Raw genomic sequence first — 17,918 nt, forward strand, 5'->3', positions numbered from 1 at the left:
GTACTTTACCCACTCGGCTAGCCCGGTCGGCCATGGATGATGAAGAAAGCAATCAAATAATGGTATCAACAAAAACCAGTAATATTTTATGAGCAGAGTAGAAAATAATGTTTATATTTTCTATACCTGCAACTGTGAAGTTTTTTTTGCAAATAAAGTAATAATTATATGAAAAAATAATTCTTGTTTACATTTGCCTTGCCCTGATAAAATTTAACATTCTATGAAAAACAAAAAAAAAAGCATGAATAAATTTATTGTAAAATACAGAAAGATTTCCTCATCCAAGTTAGTTCCTGATCTTTCTGCATTATAATTTTTAATAGATGAAAATGTGCATGGGTAGAAAGACAAAACAAGAAGAGACATTTATCTAGATATTCTAGCAACATGACTGGAAATTTTAGTTGCCTGCAAATTGATGACTAGTGCAAGTATTTGAGCAAAATGGCAGCAGTGGGGGTGGGTAAATATGACACAAAAAAAAAAGAAAAAAAAAAAAGGGTCTTCTGGAAAAGCCATTACTGCGTTCTTAATATCTTCCCATTGATAATTAAACTCTGTGAAAATTAAAAGATTTCAAATGTCTTTATGGGTGATCTGCATTTGTTCTGCAAAATAATGCTGTTGATAGTTGTGACTGTACGAACCATCACCAAAGTCCTTTGCTGAATGTCATGCCAATCCTTGAAAGATAGACACAGCAGTCGTAAAAAACAGAACTAGTAGCCTCATAGCCACTGGATCTGATATGTAAAACAGATACCATAAATTGGATTTTTTCAGTTGCCAGTGGTGCCTGGGTGATCACATCTGCAAAGTCCTGATTACATTCATGTTGCTTTAAATGTTAAGTTTACAAGGATATTTGGAAGGATATATTGAAAAGATATTTTCAACATATCTAGCTCAAGCTCCTTGTCCTTCTGTACATGGGTACTTTTCACAATTATCTTTTTTTACATTTTACAAAAACTTTATAAACCTTAAACAGTATCTTCTCCATTTCAAGATACTAAATTTTAAAATATCAGAGTTGATTTTCAATTATCATGTAAATAACTTTGTATCATTATAAACAACATAATTAGGAATATGACTAGTATTTATTAAAAACTTATAGTGGTCACAAGAAATTAGATTGTGTCATTTTGCTTGTAAAGGACTTTGGCTTATAAACTTTTCATTCTTGGGATTAGCATTTTAAATGATATGAATCTCAGAAGCAAGTTAAAACTGTCACTATAAGAGAGTAAAATATCTCAAGCAGCTCAGAAAATTCAATACCATTCAGCAACATCCAAAATTATCCTCATAACATATCTTTGATATTTTTGGTTACATCAAAACAAAGTTTTACAGATTAATTACATACAGAGAATATAACAAAATCAATAATTATGGCACAAGAATATTTAGGATTATAGTATAATCAACAATATCAGGCTTTGCCAACTAAGGTTGCCAGAGGTATAAATAAATTTTGTTTCAAAATATTTCATTTGGTACTCCTATTTAACAGCAAACTCTAAACTGACTAGCATAACTTTGTCCAGAAAGAAATATTATACAGAAGTATATTTTTATTTAAAAGGAAAAATTAATTTTTTCCCACAAATTAATCAACCTTGGAATAAATGAAAATCCTTCTCCTCATTTTATAGTTAAATACAAACTAAAATCAGCGCTTACCAAGACAAAAGTTTCAGTACTTGATTAACTTTCCAGCACTAGGATCATGACCATGTTATCTTAGTATTGCACTTCAAAGCCATTTTGACTGCTGGTTTTTGAACACACTTGGCTGTTTGGCATTCCCCCCCATTCCCCACCAAGATTTATTCATTGGTTTCTTCTTAAAATAAAAACAGATAAATGTAATAAGATGAAAAACTTCAAGGTAATCTAATCTAATTAACAACTTCAAAGTAACTCTAATTTTTAATATTAATTTAAAACAGTGTAAAAGCTTTGGTTTTCCCAATTTATATAGTACCGTACAAAACTCAGGTTTTCTTGCTTTGATTTTCATAAATTTTTATGACACATTTTATTATCGTGTCCTTCACTCTCTCATTCTGAATAATTTTTAATAAAATTTTAAATTAAATTATTAAAGAATTTTAATATAAGGGCTGGCTGAAAACTAATGCTTCTTAGTTTATAATGTAGGTGGTATAACAAGTTCCAATGTAGCTAGAGTTTATAATTAGCATATACCATTTTATTCTAATTTATCAGATAAAAAACTGGATATTTTTGTCAAGCAACCATCGTAGAGACTGACTAATTTGGCCATGGTAAGAAGAAAGCCCCCCCAAAAAAGTCTCTGCCCTCCCCAGTCTAGAGATCGTAGGTAGGCAAATGTGTTAAATGGAACCATCTCTGAACACGTGATTCAAACAATGTGCAGTTACTGAGTTTGACTGTTGACAATATTGGACCCAATATTGTGACTTTACATAGATCCTGGATTCACTATTATGATCAGTGCCAGACTAAGGTATGGGCTAGGAGGGCTCTTTCCCGGAGCACCAAAAACAGAAGAACAAGGAGGCAAGAAATATATATATCCTTACTAAAAGGGTGCCAAAAAATCTTTCTGCCCAGGGGACAGAAATACCTTGGTTCGGCACTGACTATGATCCAAAAATAAGAGAGTCCAAAATATTTCACCATAAAACAGTACAAGCATCAGCTGGAAAAGAGACCTTGACTGTTTTATGGGACTATCGGCATTATCCCTAAAAATGCATCTATATGGGAAGGGTATAAGGTCCCCCAATGAATTTTTTTTTTACATTACATAATTATAGTGTCATATGTAGTGGTAAACGATGCAAGAAAGCAAGCTTAAATAGCATATATATATATAAATTTTTTTTTTCATGGTAAGAGCTATCAATGTAGAATGTATGAGCCTCTTCCCTTCCCTCACCAAACAAAATTTCTGGGCACACTACTGGTTATTCCACCAAATTTTCAGAAAAAGGCACCACAATCAATTCAGTCTGATCCACTTAGATATTTGAAAAGCTCAAAAAAAATAAACTGATAAGGCCTGGCAATATATTGGGAAGAATTTCATCACTGGGATTTATTATTATTATTAGCCACATGGTGCAAAGAAGCCTGAGACTTATGCTGGACCAGCCAAAAAAAAAAAAAAAAATATCCCCCCCCCCACCCCAGAGAGAGAGAGAGAGAGAGAGAGAGTGTAAAAAGGAATCACCAAGAAAGAGAAGAATGATGATATCCGGCTGAGGACCCTGGGTGTGCCAAACCCATACTCACCAGATGTGAGCACCTGATTTGAATTTGAAGTCACATTCTTCTTATCTTTTTATAGCCCAAGTGATTCCTCCCCCACAAAGTTTAAAGAACATCTCTAAGGCAACAGGTATGACCCCTGATCACATTAAAGCAGCCATGAAGAGATAATTACCTCTCAGCTAAAAGAATTTACTTGAATAGCGCACAACTAAGTGCTGAAAAAAAATGTATCAAGTTAGGTGGAATGTATGCAGAAAAATGATACATCAAAATGTCTCTATTCTTTCAAAAGTTATGCAATAAGAGGCATTATTTTTCAGCCTGTCATTGGAGTTCTAAGCTTTTAAAATTCATTTCCTGGAATTAAATTTTTTTTGCTTAAAGTATTAATAAAAATAGGAACAAGTAATGCTGAATTCTACAAAACCATTTGGCATTTGAAAGTAATATTGCTTTATGCAGGCATAAACATCTTCAAGCTAAAAGAGTTAAAATGAATTATGAAATAGTTAACAGATTTTAACACTCATCTTGCTAATGGGTTTCACCTAATGAGTATTATTTATGTTATAGAATTAGTAGTATACATATAATAAAATATGTTGTATCATAAATTAAAATATGACATAACTATTAAAATATAGGAAATATAGGGATATTTTATTCTTCTTATGAAATAATGGCATAATCAAACAATAAAAAGTATACTATTAGAAGAGTGATTTCTATATTGTAAATAATTTGCAATTTTCCTAATTTGTGTGTTTGGCCCCTAATTTTAAAATGAGAGGTTTTCCTAAAACAGTTTCCTCTTCAAATTTTCTATATCTATTTTTATATTAATTATAATATATTCTTAAAATGATTAATATATAATATAAACAACAAATTAAAAATAATATATATGTAGACTAGACTAATCATAGTTACAATTAAAAATCAACAATAATAATAATGCACACATACAATCTTTTGCTATATCCTTAAGCATAATATAATGCCCATAAAGGTTGGTAATTATATTAAATATCATTTTACTGTTATTCTTTAAACAGTTACACACATTTAGCACATTTAGGATAACACCAATTACTATATTATTTTCTTGACGACATTTGCAGTTTCAAATTGAATATAAAATGTTACAGTTTAGACAACATTACATTTCTTAATGGTGCAAGCTTCATTAATACTGCAATATTACCTTTGAGTTTTGCTTTACCACCAAGAACAGCTCTCTGAAAATCTATTTTTTTGTTTAAAACATCAACCAAAACAGAATCAGGGATAGTTATTGTACAGTCACTAGGAGTTTCTGGGTCTGAGCTCAAGTAAACCTGTCCATCCTTAAAAGTCACTACCAAACTGCCTTCTTTGCCAGATTCTGGAACAACTGTAAATTTTACTGATCCTTTTAAATTTTTGTCAATGGAACCTTCAAGTCCTTTCATAACCTGCTCCATACGATTAAAGAAGGGAGCTGATTTAAAGTGGGCATAAGATGTGATATCTATATTATAAATATTTTGCTTACCTATTTGAGCCTGGGATGGGAAACCAAGACGGTACAAACCAACAACCACAGCACCACCAAGGCCAATATTATGCTGCAATGCAACTTTAGCTCCAGGAACTTGTCGTTCTTCAGCTAGATTTCTCAGCTGCCAACACAGTTCGGTGCACTGTGCTAGACCAGTAGCTCCCAGTGGGTGACCTTTAGATATTAAACCACCACTGGGATTGATTACATATTTCCCTCCATAAGTATTATTACCAGAATCTACCAATTCACCTCCTTTTCCAATCCCACATAATCCTAGGGCTTCATAAGTTATCAGTTCATTTGTAGAAAAACAATCGTGCAATTCTATTACATTAATATCATTTGGAGTTATTCCAGTCTTTTCATAAAGCTTGTCTGCTGCATTTTTGGTCATGTCAAAGCCAATTAATTTAATACAACTGTTTTCAGAAAAGGTACTAGGGATATCTGTTGCCATCTCCATTCCTAAAATTTCAACGGCCTGATTTTCTAATCCATGGCTATGAACAAATTCTTCGGTTGCCAAAATAGCTGCAGCTGCACCATCTGATGTTGGACAACACTGGAGTTTTGTTAGTGGGTCATAAACCATTTGAGACCCAAGGATCTGTTCCATGGAATATTCCTCTTTGAATTGGGAATATGGATTCTTGGTAGAATGTTTATGATTTTTCCATGCAATTTTGGCAAAATGTTCTGGTTTTGTTCCATAGCGTGCCATATGTTCTTTTCCTGCTGCACCAAACATTTGTGCCGTTATTGGAGATGCTGAAATACCATAAGTTTCTGACAATACCTCTACATGTTTATCCATTGGATTGGTACGATCATCAAATTTGGAAGTTAGAGATCCTTTTGCCATCTTTTCAAATCCAACAACAAGAATACAGTTGGCCAATCCCCCTTCAATTAACTGTTTACCTATTAAAAGTGCTGTTGACCCCGTTGAACAGTTATTATTTACATTATAAATTGGGATTCCAGTCATACCTACTTCATAAAGAGCCCTTTGGCCACATGTAGAATCTCCATAAACATAAGCAGCAACAGCCTGTTCAATTTCACCATATTGCAATCGGGCATCACTCAGAGCTTTTGTGATGGCTTCTTTTGCAAATTCTGGGTAGTCATCTCTGCTGGAGCCAGGTTTCAGGAATCTGGTCATTCCAACTCCAACAACAAACACACGACGACTTGGCTGTTTGGCACTCTTCATGATTTATTCTTTGGTTTCAGATGACTCTTAAAAGAAAAACAAAAATATTAAGATTAAAAAAATTTAAGGTAAATCAATAATACTAATTATTTTTAACATTAATTTGGAACAGTGCACAAAGCTATAAATTTCTGAATGGACCAGTTTCCAAATTTTATATCATGAAAACAGATTCACTTGCTTTGGTTTTCAAGAATATTTCTGCACTTCAAAACAAGAGAAATTATCTTTATAAGGCATGATAAATTCTTTTCAAACAATATAAAAATCAGCAATATGGTTACTTTTTTATGAGAAGAAAAAGTTATTTACTAAACTATCCTTATGAATGATTCTATTAGTAATATAGTATTAATAACAAACAATTTTCGGATTCTCAAAATACCAATAGAAGTTATGAGGATTTTTGGTAAAAACTGAAAGCATAATAGAACTGAAACAGATAAATGCATACAAGTAGAAAATAGCTCAGTGAACCAGAATTAGCAACAAATGCTAACTAGTTAATTAACAAGTTAACCTTCTATTGCTAATGTGTTGTCTGACAGGTGCCACTTTAAAAATTTTTTTTTTTAATTTGTAGATGAAATCAAATCCTCCCATGTACCTCTCCCCATCAATGTTCTTTAACTGGTTATGCAGTATTTTCTGTTTTCATTTTGATATACTACGAATCACGAGACATTAAATTTTTGTTTGGCTTGTAACAGATGCCAGGTGAGCAAAAGCATCTACCTTTCTTCCAGGCAACTGCTATTTCCACATGGTATCTGTGAGACGCCAGCGAGATATGTATAATCTTGCCATAGAGCTTTGATTTTGCCAGAAAAACATCTTTATTTTTATTGGTTCTCATTGATTTTCATTCAAGAATTTAGTTCAGTTTAGCAAATCACAATTACCATTTCCAATTCAGTAAAAAAGCTAAATATTTATAATTAAAACAAAAAAGGGATCACACAGATGCCAAGTGAGCATTCTTGTTAAAATTGAGGGTGCAATTGATGGAAGGCTAATTAACATTAACCATTAGATTGGTACTAGCATCAATTTTGGAAACTGGGATCCTTCTGAAGCATGAAGTAAAGCATAGACAAGAAAACTTTCAGCTATATTAATACTACATATATTAAATTTAATTTATTATTAATTTTATATATATAAAATTAATGATATATAATTATAAATAAAAAGTGGTCAATATTAAAGTTAGTATTAGTCATATAGTGCAAGGAAGCCGCAGGCTTTTGCTGCACTGGCCAGAAAAAAAAATAAAAATAAATAAATAATAAAACAAAAAAAAAAATAATAATAAAATACTAATAAAATTAAATAATAAAAAAATAATAATAAATAATCAACAAGATCACATACTACTCAGGCTTCTGTAAACCTAATGAGAGGATTGCAATAATTTTATGCTAAAGAGAGAGACCTTTTGAGATGGAATAGTAAGCCATGTCCCTAACTACCATGTTGTATAGCACAGGAACAGTGCTCCTGTAGTCATGATTTGATCTTCTGGCAAGTGTTTTTTTTTTTTTTTTTTTTTTTTATGAAAACCCCAAACACGAAAGGTATCAAAACCTATAGTACTTAGTACTGTGCATGGGTTGAAGGAGAAGTATGGGGAGAGGAGGATGCCGGAAACTTTGCTCTAGAGACTAAACATGGGTTTCACCACTTCAAGCCTCCAATAAGCAAAGTGGTGGTATTTCACCGGTTGATGAAAGTCATCTACCACTGTCCACAACTCACTTTATTGACAGAACACTGGGCATATATCATCAGGACATTTTTTCTATCCTAATGAACTTTTTATTCATCTTGGGTAATAAAGTAGAGTCATGTGGTGGGGGAAAGGACCAATTACCCCTCATATATGTGGGAGGGATCTGAAGTTAAGGACGATTTTCTGGATAATTCTTTCTGAGAACTGGGGGAGAGTAATTAATGTCACTGGAAGTTTCTAAAGTTAGCAGGCCCAGAATGCAGATCTTGGGGACTGAAAATGCATATTCTCATAATGGGGCCCTCTGCAAATTTGAGACTTTCTTTAGCATCTTAAAGATGCAAAGACATTGTACTCTTATCTCCAATGGGCATTTCAATTGCTAAAATTAGATTGCATCAGTGGTGAAACTATACATTCTGCTCCCACAAGAATTACAAACAACCCCCATATGATCTAAAACAACCATACCTTGTCAACCTCCCCAAACAGTGGCAGACCTAACTGTATGGTTTTGCCAATGAACTGCATGAACTATTTGCTGAAGATTCTGGAATGATACATACATACAGTGCTCTAATTGACATTGTCCAAAGTTTAATTAGCAGTCTGAAATAAGGTTATTCCCAAAAGGCTCCAGCTATTTTTTGAACTCCAAGTCAAGTTATATGTATGGTGTACTGACTGATATTACAAATGAAATACACAGATGAGCCAAAACATTATGACCAGCGAGTCGTTATGCAAATCGAAGAAACTGCAGGTGAACTAAGGCACGACCGCCTGTCGGGACACGGTATAAAAAACACCTGATACTGAGCTCCATTAATCAGTGTTACTTTTGTTCTTCAGATGGGAGCCAACCGGGCTAGCCGAGTGGGTAAAGTAACTGCCCGGCAACCCAAAGGTCGCGGGTTCGATTCCCGCCTCGGGCTTGGATCAAAGTACTACAAAAACCTTTGGAGGTGCAATATGGCCACAGAAGCCAATGCGCCAACAACTACCAAATCAAAAAAAAAAAAAAAAAGATGACGGGGTCAGAGCATATCCGAAATGGCACGGCTGGTGGGATGCTCATGGTCAGCCGTGGTTAATACCTGCCGAAAGTCGTCTGAGGAGGGGGGGAACCCACGAACCGCCAGTGAGGTGTTGGATGATCACGGCTCATCGATGCATGAGGGCTCTCCCGAATGGTACGTGGTGATGGGAGTAATGTGTCACAATACACAGTACATCAAACCCTGCTGAAAATAGGGCTGCATAGCTGCAGGCCGCTCTGCGTGCCTATGTTAACCACAGTTCACTGGCAATAGCGCCTACAATGGGCACGCAAGCATCGAAACTGGACCTTGAGTTATTGGAAGATCATCTGGTCCGATGAATCACGTTTCCTGTTGCACTATGTGGATGGCCAGGTATGTGTGCGTCGTTTATCTGGGGAAGTGATTGTGCTTGGATGCACCGTGGGATGAAAACAAGCCAGTGGCGTCATGCTTTAGGCAATGTTCTGCTGAGATACCCTGAGTCCAGTCATCCATGTGCCGGGCACTGACATCTACCACCTACCTAAACATCATTACTGACCAGGTACACCCTTTCATGGCAACTGTCTTCCCCTCTGGCAGTGCTGTCTTTCAGCAGGATAATGCGCCATGCCACACCACCCAGATTGTTTGAGACTGGTTCGCAGAACATGAGGAAGACTTCCAGGTATTGCCCTGGCCTCCAAATTCCCCAGACATCAATCCTCTGTGGTTTGAGTTGGAACAGGAATTCCAATCTGTAGCGTCTCAACCACGGACGTCACAAGAGTTAAAGGATCTACTGGTTACGTGTTGATACCAGATACCACAAGACACATTTAGAAATCTTGTAGCGTCCATGCCTCACCGGGTGCAAGCTGTTTTGGCTGCACGTGGAAGACCAACATCATATTAGGTAGGTGGTCATAATGTTTTGGTTCATTGGTGTACATCTAAAACATCAGACGACTTCCAGTTAATGGCTTTACCACTAGCTGGTGGCTGGATCTAGTGGAAACACAAACTAAGATTAGACCTCAAAAAATACTTTTATAAGAAATTTATTAATTATCTACACTAAAGGTCATACTAGTTGGTTGATTGTTGGAACAAACTACCATCTGTTTTTGTGGAAGTCGGTAGTTTGAATAAATTCAAGGAAGAAAAACTATTGGAGAGGATGGACAGGTGCCGTGGGAGGTGTTTTTTTTTTTTTTTTTTGCTTATGCTGTATAAGCTGACTTTAGCATTAGCATTAGTAGAGGCATATGATGCAAGAAAGAAAGAAAGTGTATACAGCATCAGCCAAAAAAAAAAAAAAAAAAAAAAAAACCCCTTCCCAAATCACCAATCCATTCACTCCAAATGTTTGTCTAGTTCTGCCTTGAATTTATTTAAGCTGTTAACTTCTACAACAGATGGAAGTTTGTTCTAGCAATCAACAACCGCTGGCTAAAGGCAAATTTCCACACATTTATTCTACAAATGTCTTTCCTCAATTTGAATTTATGTCCTCTCAGGCGATTAATATGGGCAAGAGAAAGAATCCCATCAGCATTGAACTTGCTCAAACCATTCAAGGCCTTATACACCTCAATCAGATCACCTTGCAGGTGCCTAATCTCCAGACACTAATTTGCAAAACTTCTCAGGACCCTGGGTGTGCCAAGCCCATACTCACCAGATGTGAGCCCCTGGGAGTAATCTTGTTGCCCATCTCTGTACTCATTCCAGTAGCGCTACATCCGTCCTAAAATGAGCCCGCCCCCATCCTGTGTAGTACTAAAGGTGTGGCCTGACCATTGTCTTATACAGGGGGATAATCACCTTATCCCTGCTAGAAAAATTCCTGTATATCATTGACAAGACACCATGAGCTACTCTTGCAGACTGTCAGCACTGCTCAGAAAGCTTCATATCGGATTGCACAATAACCCCCAGGTCCTTTTCATTCTCTACCACTCTGAGTGTAGTACCACACAGTTGATATATTACTCTGCGGTTACTGCTACTCATACACAGTACCTTACATATGTCAATAAACTTCAGTTTCCACCTCTCAGCCCATCTGTTCAACTTTTTTTAGATCCTGCTGCAGTAGTGTGCTGTCAATAGTGTCATTAACAACCCTGCCAAACTTCATATCTGCTGAAAACTTAGACATTAAGCCCGACATACCTTCAATATCATTAATGAATACAGAAAAATAATGGACCCAACACCGAACCCTGGGGGACTCCACTAATAACATTAGTCCACAAAGCGCAGTGTTCATTGATTACCACTCACTGTGTTCTCCCACTCAACCATCCCTTTATCGATAGCAGCAATTTGTCCCCAATACCATACTGCTCCAATTTGTACAGCAGTCTTCCATGTGCAAAAAGTATCAAAAGCTTTCTAAGATTCAAGTATATGATATCAAAATTATTCTTTGCATCCAGTTCCTTTGTGACCACATTATAGTATCCAATCAAATTGGTCAGACAACACTTACCCTTAACAAACCCATGCTGTGTCCGAACTATAACTGAAGTCTTGTCTAGATGATCCTGCAGTGCTTCTTTAACCAGTGCCTCCATTAATTTCCCCGGAACAGAAGTTAAACTAATAGGTCTGTAATTACTCATGTCACCCTCTGATCCTCCTTTGTGAATTGGGGTCACATTTGCACACCTCCAGTCCGTGGGTACTTCCCCTGAGTCCAAGGAAGCTCTCATAATTATGGCTAAGGGTTTCTTGCATCATTCATCACTACTAATATTAATACCATATTAAGTTATGGAAAAAGATACCTTATCAAAGCTTTCTGTGTTTTACAAGTCATAGGCCAGTTGTTGGAGTGACTGTTGAACTGGTCGTATATAAAAACTTATCATTATTATTAAAAACTACTTAGGTTTCAAAAAGAATCAAATTTTAATATATGAACAATACATGCTTCATATTGTTTATATTACGTTAGACTTCTTCAATAAAAATAGATGCTAAAGGTAAATGGCGTATGATGAAAAAAATACACTGCATTACTTACTGTGCCTTTTTAACATTTACCTAAGATATACGATCTGCTTTTTTTTAACATTCAATGTTGCTGTTAAACTCATTGTCGAGATATTGTTTGAATCTTAATTAATAAAACTATAAACAAACAGGTCAAAAATTATTGAATTTTATAGTCATCACCCACTGCTTCATAGAGAGGAAGAACACCAGGCAGATATAATTTCACAAAAAGTTTACATATTTCTGGTTTAGTCAAAGGCATACTGCCACGAAGGCTGACAGAACTCAGTGGCAAACAAGCACGCTGCTATCATCCTTATTGCCGCCCTCTCTCATCACAGCACCTGAGTGAATTGCATCAGTGGAAGCTGGGTTTCACACCTCAAAGCTTGCTTACGTTGGTATACACTTTATGGTCACTTCTGCCATATTAGGTGCAGTGTTCCTGACCTTGCACGTGGGTGTATACATAGGATGTGTTGTAAGTTTTATGGTGTTTGTTCAAGTTAATCTTTACAAGTGGGTACTCTTTACAACAAGCAATGATAAACAAGTGTCACTCTTCCCACTTCTTGCTCTGACAGGCTGCTTGGCAAGCATAGCTCCTAACTCTCAGATGACGTATGCTGTGAGAAAGAGAGAGAGAGAAAAGACTGCGCCGTGCCTTTGTTAGTAGCTCATGTAACATCTGTGCTGCCATATTGGTGCTTTCCTTTGGATCTCGATGGCAAGCAATTAAGAGTATACACAAACATGGGGTACCCTTTTCTAATTTTCTAAAGATGCAAATAAATGCAGAGAGAGAGAATCGGGAAACAAGTTTCCCTCACCTTATCACTATTTTTAAATTAGAAAACAATTTCAAACCATTTTCCAATTTCAACCAGGAACGAGGGGGGAAGGAACTCATTTGCTTATTTAAAACAGCACAAAAGGGGAGGGCTCCTTTTCCAATTTAAAACCAGCACCAAGGGAGGAAAACTAGTTTCCTGATGTAAAACCAGTACTGAGGGGAGGAAACTCATTTCCCGATTTAAAACCAGCACCGAGGGGAGGAAAACTTGTTTCTGATTTAAAACCAGCACCGAGGGGAGGAAAACTTGTTTCTGATTTAAAACCAGCACCGAGGTGGGGGGGGGACTCGTTTCCAGATTTTAAACCAGCGCCAAGATAACATTCACTCTTTCTGCATTCATTTGCACCTTAGGAATCTTTAGAAAAGGGTACCCATCTTCTGTATAATGCAAACCTGCAGGCTTTAGTTGGTCGAAAGATGGCATTCACTCTAATGCAAATCATCCGTATTAGCAGCCTGTCTGAGCATAATGTGTGAACTACACATTACGCTCAGTGATGAATAAGTGGGAACTACACTTGTCAATCACTGCTTGTCGCAAAGATCCACGGAAGGGGTACCAGCTTATAAAGATTAACTTTTGTGTTGTGCATGTGTATATATATTCTACGTGTATATGAAGTATGGATAAAATGATAAATGAGGCAAAAAGTTAACTGAGTGATAAAGGTTATATGACAGTTGTACCTAAGCATGCAAAGCATGCAAAATATACATGTGATAGAAGTATAGGTATATAAGTAGAAATACATACATGTAGTAGAAGTAATAAAACTATTGAAAAGCAGGTAGATGAAGGTATACAAATGCCAAAACTAGTAGGAGAAGGATAGAAGAAATGGAAGAACTGAAAGTGGAAGATAGATAGAAAAAATTAGAATATCCTAAATGATACGATGAATTAAATAAAATTATAGGCAGAATTGGTAAGCCAATTAGAGGGGAGTGAACTGCAGAGCAAATGTAATTAGTTAAATATGTAAAGGAATAGTATGCATCAGATAAAGGTGGAACAATTTAGTTAAAAAGTCTAAAGAGAGGGGAAGAAAATTACAAAACTTAAAATCTGATGCAAGTTAAAAATATATAGACTGTTTAACTAAATTATTCCACCTTTATCTGATGCATACTATTCCTTTACATATTTGACTACATTTGCTTTGCAGCTCCCTCCCCTCAAATTGGCTTACCAATTCAGCCAGTAATTTGATTTAATTCTTCATATCATTTAAGATAATCTTATTCTATCTATCCTCTACCTTCAATTCTTTCTTTTTCTTCTATCCTTCTTCGTGTAATTTACACCTCCACCTACCTGCTTTTCAATAGTTTTATTACTTGCACATATATATATTTGTACTATATGGCTCAGAGACATGGACAATGGGAAAACAGGAAATCAGACGGCTAGAAGTTGTCGAGATGTGGGTGTGGAGAGTGAAAGGGGTGAACAGAGTGAGTAACGAGAAAGTATTGAGAAAAGTAGGAGAAGAGAGAATGTTAGTAAGAGAACTAAGAAGACAAAAGAACTTTATATGACATGTTTTGAAAAGAGAAAGCATGTTGAGGAAAGTGACTGAGGGGAAGATGTGTGGGAAGAGAGTTGGGAGAAGGAGAATCAGAATGATGGATTGGATGGGAAGAGGAAATTATGCAGGAATTAAAAGGAAAGCACAAGATAGAGAAACATGGCATCAATGGAGCCCTGAACCTGCCCAATGGCAGAGAACTTGATATATCTTCCTCTTTTGATGCTGTGTCCTTACTGGAGGTTGGCGATCACCATGCTGTATTTCTCTCTACTAGTTTTGGTGTGTAATTTACACCTCCATCTACCTGCTTTTCAATAATTTTATTACTTCCACATACATATATATTTGTACTATATGGCTCACAGACATGGACAATGGGAAGAGAGGAAATCGGATGGCTAGAAGCTGTTGAGATGTGGGTGTGGAGGAGAATTGAATGGGTGAAATGGGTGGATGTTTTAAAAAGTAGCAGATATTTTCCAGCCATGAAAGTATCCTTCTCCCCACTCCTCTCTTTCTCTCTATTTTCCCCTCTATTATTACTTGGAGCAGTTTATATTTCTTATTTCTAAGGATGTGTCCCAGGTAGGCAGCTTTCCTTCTCTTCACTACTCAACAATTCATGTTTCCTTTCTGCTCTTTTCAAGACTTCAATATTGGTGATTTTGTCTAACAAAGATATTTTTAGCATGCATCTGTAGATCTACATTTCAAAGACTTTTATTTTGTTCCCACTAGATGTTTTCAGAGTCCAAGTTTCAACTCTGTATAACGGTAAGGACCACACATAGCATCTAAACGAATTTCAGTCGGATCGACAGTCTAGAGCTTTGTTACACAGCATTGTTCTGTATTTTGTAAAGGCATTTCTCTATATATACATACATATATATATATCTAAAAGTTTGTATTAATATATCGAATAAAGTATGCATAAATGGATGTGAAAATTACACAGTGCCAGAAACTAAAAGGGTGAGGATAGTAGAAAAGGAAGTGTAGTAGATATGTGAAAATGTTCGTATCACCTCTAAAAGGAAGGGGATGAATCTGATTGGTCCACTTGACATCGATGGTTCGACTGTTGATGATCCTACTCAGATAGCAAACAAACTGAATGAGTATTTTGCATCTACATTCACACGTGAGGAATTATTAAGGTTTGAAAATGGCAGAATGTTATCAAATTGTAGCAGGATACTTAATGATTTTGTAATAACTGAGAGCAAAGTGGAAGAGAAATTGTTGAAGTTAAATGTAAGAAAAGCACCTGGGGTGGATGGGATCTATCCACTTATATTAAAGGAGGCAGCAAAGCAACTAAGCAAACCCTTAGCCATAATTATGAGAGCATCCTTGGACTCAGGTGAGGTTCCCACGGACTGGAGATGTGCAAATGTATCCCCAATTCACAAAGGGGGATTGAAGGGTGACATGGGTAATTACAGACCAGTTAGTTTAACTTCTGTTCCAGGTAAAATAATGGAGCCGCTGGTTAAAGATGCATTGCAGGATCATCTAGACAAGACTGCAGCAATAATTCAGACACAGCATGGGTTTGTTAAGGGAGTCTTGTCTGACAAATCTGATAGGATATTATGATGTGGTTACAAAGGAACTGGATGCAAAAAATAATTTTGATATCATATATTTGGATTTCAGGAAAGCTTTTGACACTGTTGCGCATGGAAGACTATTGTACAAATTGGAGCAGAATGGTATTAAGGGTAAGTTGCTACAATGGATAAAAGGATGGTTAAGTGGGAGAAGACAGAGGGTGGTAATCAATGGGTGCTGCTCTTCTTGGACTAATGTTATTAGTGGAGTCCCACAGGGTTCGGTGTTGGGTCCACTGTTGTTTTGTATATTTATCAATGATATTGATGAAGGTATATCAGGCTTAGTGTCGAAGTTTGCAGATGATACAAAGGTTGGCAGGGTTGTTAATGACAGTAATGGCAGTGTGCTACTGCAACAGGATCTAGATAATTTGGGCAGATGGGCTAAGAAGTGGCAACTGAAGTTTAACCTTGACAAATGCAAAGTACTGCATATGGGTAGAAGTAACCCCAGAGAAACGTACCAACTGTGTGGTACTACACTTAAGGTGGTAGAAAATGAAAAAGACCTGGGAGTAATTGTGCAGGCAGATATGAAGTTTTCTGAGCAATGCAGACAGGCTGCCAGGGCAGGTCATGGGGTTTTGTCAATGACATATAGGAATTTTGCTAGCAGGGAAAAGGAGGTGATTATCCCTCTGTATAAGGCAATGGTCAGGCCATGCCTTGAGTACTGCGTACAGGTCTGGAGGCCTCATTTTAGGAAGGATGTAGATTTACTTGAGCGTGTATAGAGAAGGGCAACAAGATTGGTGAGGGGAATGAAGGGATCCTCTTAACAAGAGAGGCTTAAGTTCTGCAAATTGTAGTGGCTGGAGACTAGGCACCTGTGCAGTGATCTGATTGAGGTGTATAAGGCCTTGAATGGGTTCAGCACGCTGAATTCTGATGGGATCCTTCCACTTCTTCAGATTACGAACCTAAGGGGGCATAAATTCAAATTAAGAAAAGACAGATGTAGATTAGATGTGCGGAAATTTGCCTTTAGCCAGCGGGTGGTTAATTGCTGGAACAAACTTCCATCTGTCGTTGGGGAAGTTGATGGGTTGAATAAATTTAAGGAGGAACTGGACAGGCATTTGGAGGGAATGGTGTGATTTTTTTTTTTTTTTGGCTGATGCTGCATAAGCTCTTACATTTGCTTTTTTGCATCACATGCCACTACTACTACTACCCTCGTATACACTAATAGTTTTACAAACAGGAAGAATGGTAGAAGCAGAAAGATAAAAAGCTTGACATCAGATTCTGCACATTTGCCTTACCTATATTCGACCATTATCCAAATTATGTTTCCTCGCATATCTGATGACAGCTGTACCACTTTTTATTTTTATTTCATTTGTATTTTACTATACTAATTTTACTTTACAGTTCACCCACCTTCTATTGGCCACGTAATTCAGCCTATAATTTCCTTAATTCATCATAACTTTTAGGATATTAACATTCTTTCACATATCTGCTACACTTCCTTTTCTACTATCCCACCCTTCTAGTTTCTGGCACTGTGTAATTTTCACATCCATTTATGCATACTTTATTCAATATATTAATACACTTTTATATATACTCTTGCATCCTTTAATGCTGCTTTGCACTTTTAGGTGCATCTGTCACAATTGACTTATTAACCTTTTATTAACTGAAACTATTTCCTCAACTAAAAACCTTTTTTCATCCACTGTAACATTTAATATATATATATACCGTACAAAATCGTGTTTTTGTGATATGAAATTGTTGTATGGCATTTGTTAGAGTTGGGTGTGTATATATACAATACCATACAACTTCATATCACAAAAACACAATACAGTACTACTTATTTCGATTCACTCAGCCTTTGTGGTAGGGGGAGAAGCGATAAAGCCGATAGCACCCTTTTGGATCCCCAACTTTTACCTGGAATAACAAACATTTAAAAATTTCTTGAGCTTTAGGCAACAAAGTGCTTATTATTTCAAGTTATAATATACATATATAAGTTAATTCAACTTATTCCTCGTTATTGAATTTTTAGATACTTACAGACTACAGTATTGCTAAACACCAACCACCCAGTCACACTGCAGATGCGAAGACCCGCACCCAACACCTAAGTAAACATTTCGTCTTC

The 17,918-nt window shown here is 36.3% G+C and overlaps 1 pseudogene across 1 annotated transcript; it reads right to left on the reverse strand.

The window, feature by feature from the left end:
• Positions 1–4,415: 4,415 nt before the first annotated feature.
• Positions 4,416–17,918, reverse strand: LOC150087766 (sterol carrier protein 2 pseudogene; annotated as a pseudogene). The gene is made up of 2 exons (XR_016546748.1): positions 17,831–17,918; positions 4,416–6,058 (listed from the first exon to the last, which is right to left on the reverse strand). The product of XR_016546748.1 is annotated as a sterol carrier protein 2 pseudogene (transcript).

Source organism: Mastigoproctus giganteus, chromosome 3, assembly GCF_048544385.1.
Source record: "Mastigoproctus giganteus isolate SK-2022 chromosome 3, ASM4854438v1, whole genome shotgun sequence".
Lineage (NCBI taxonomy): Eukaryota > Metazoa > Arthropoda > Arachnida > Uropygi > Thelyphonidae > Mastigoproctus > Mastigoproctus giganteus.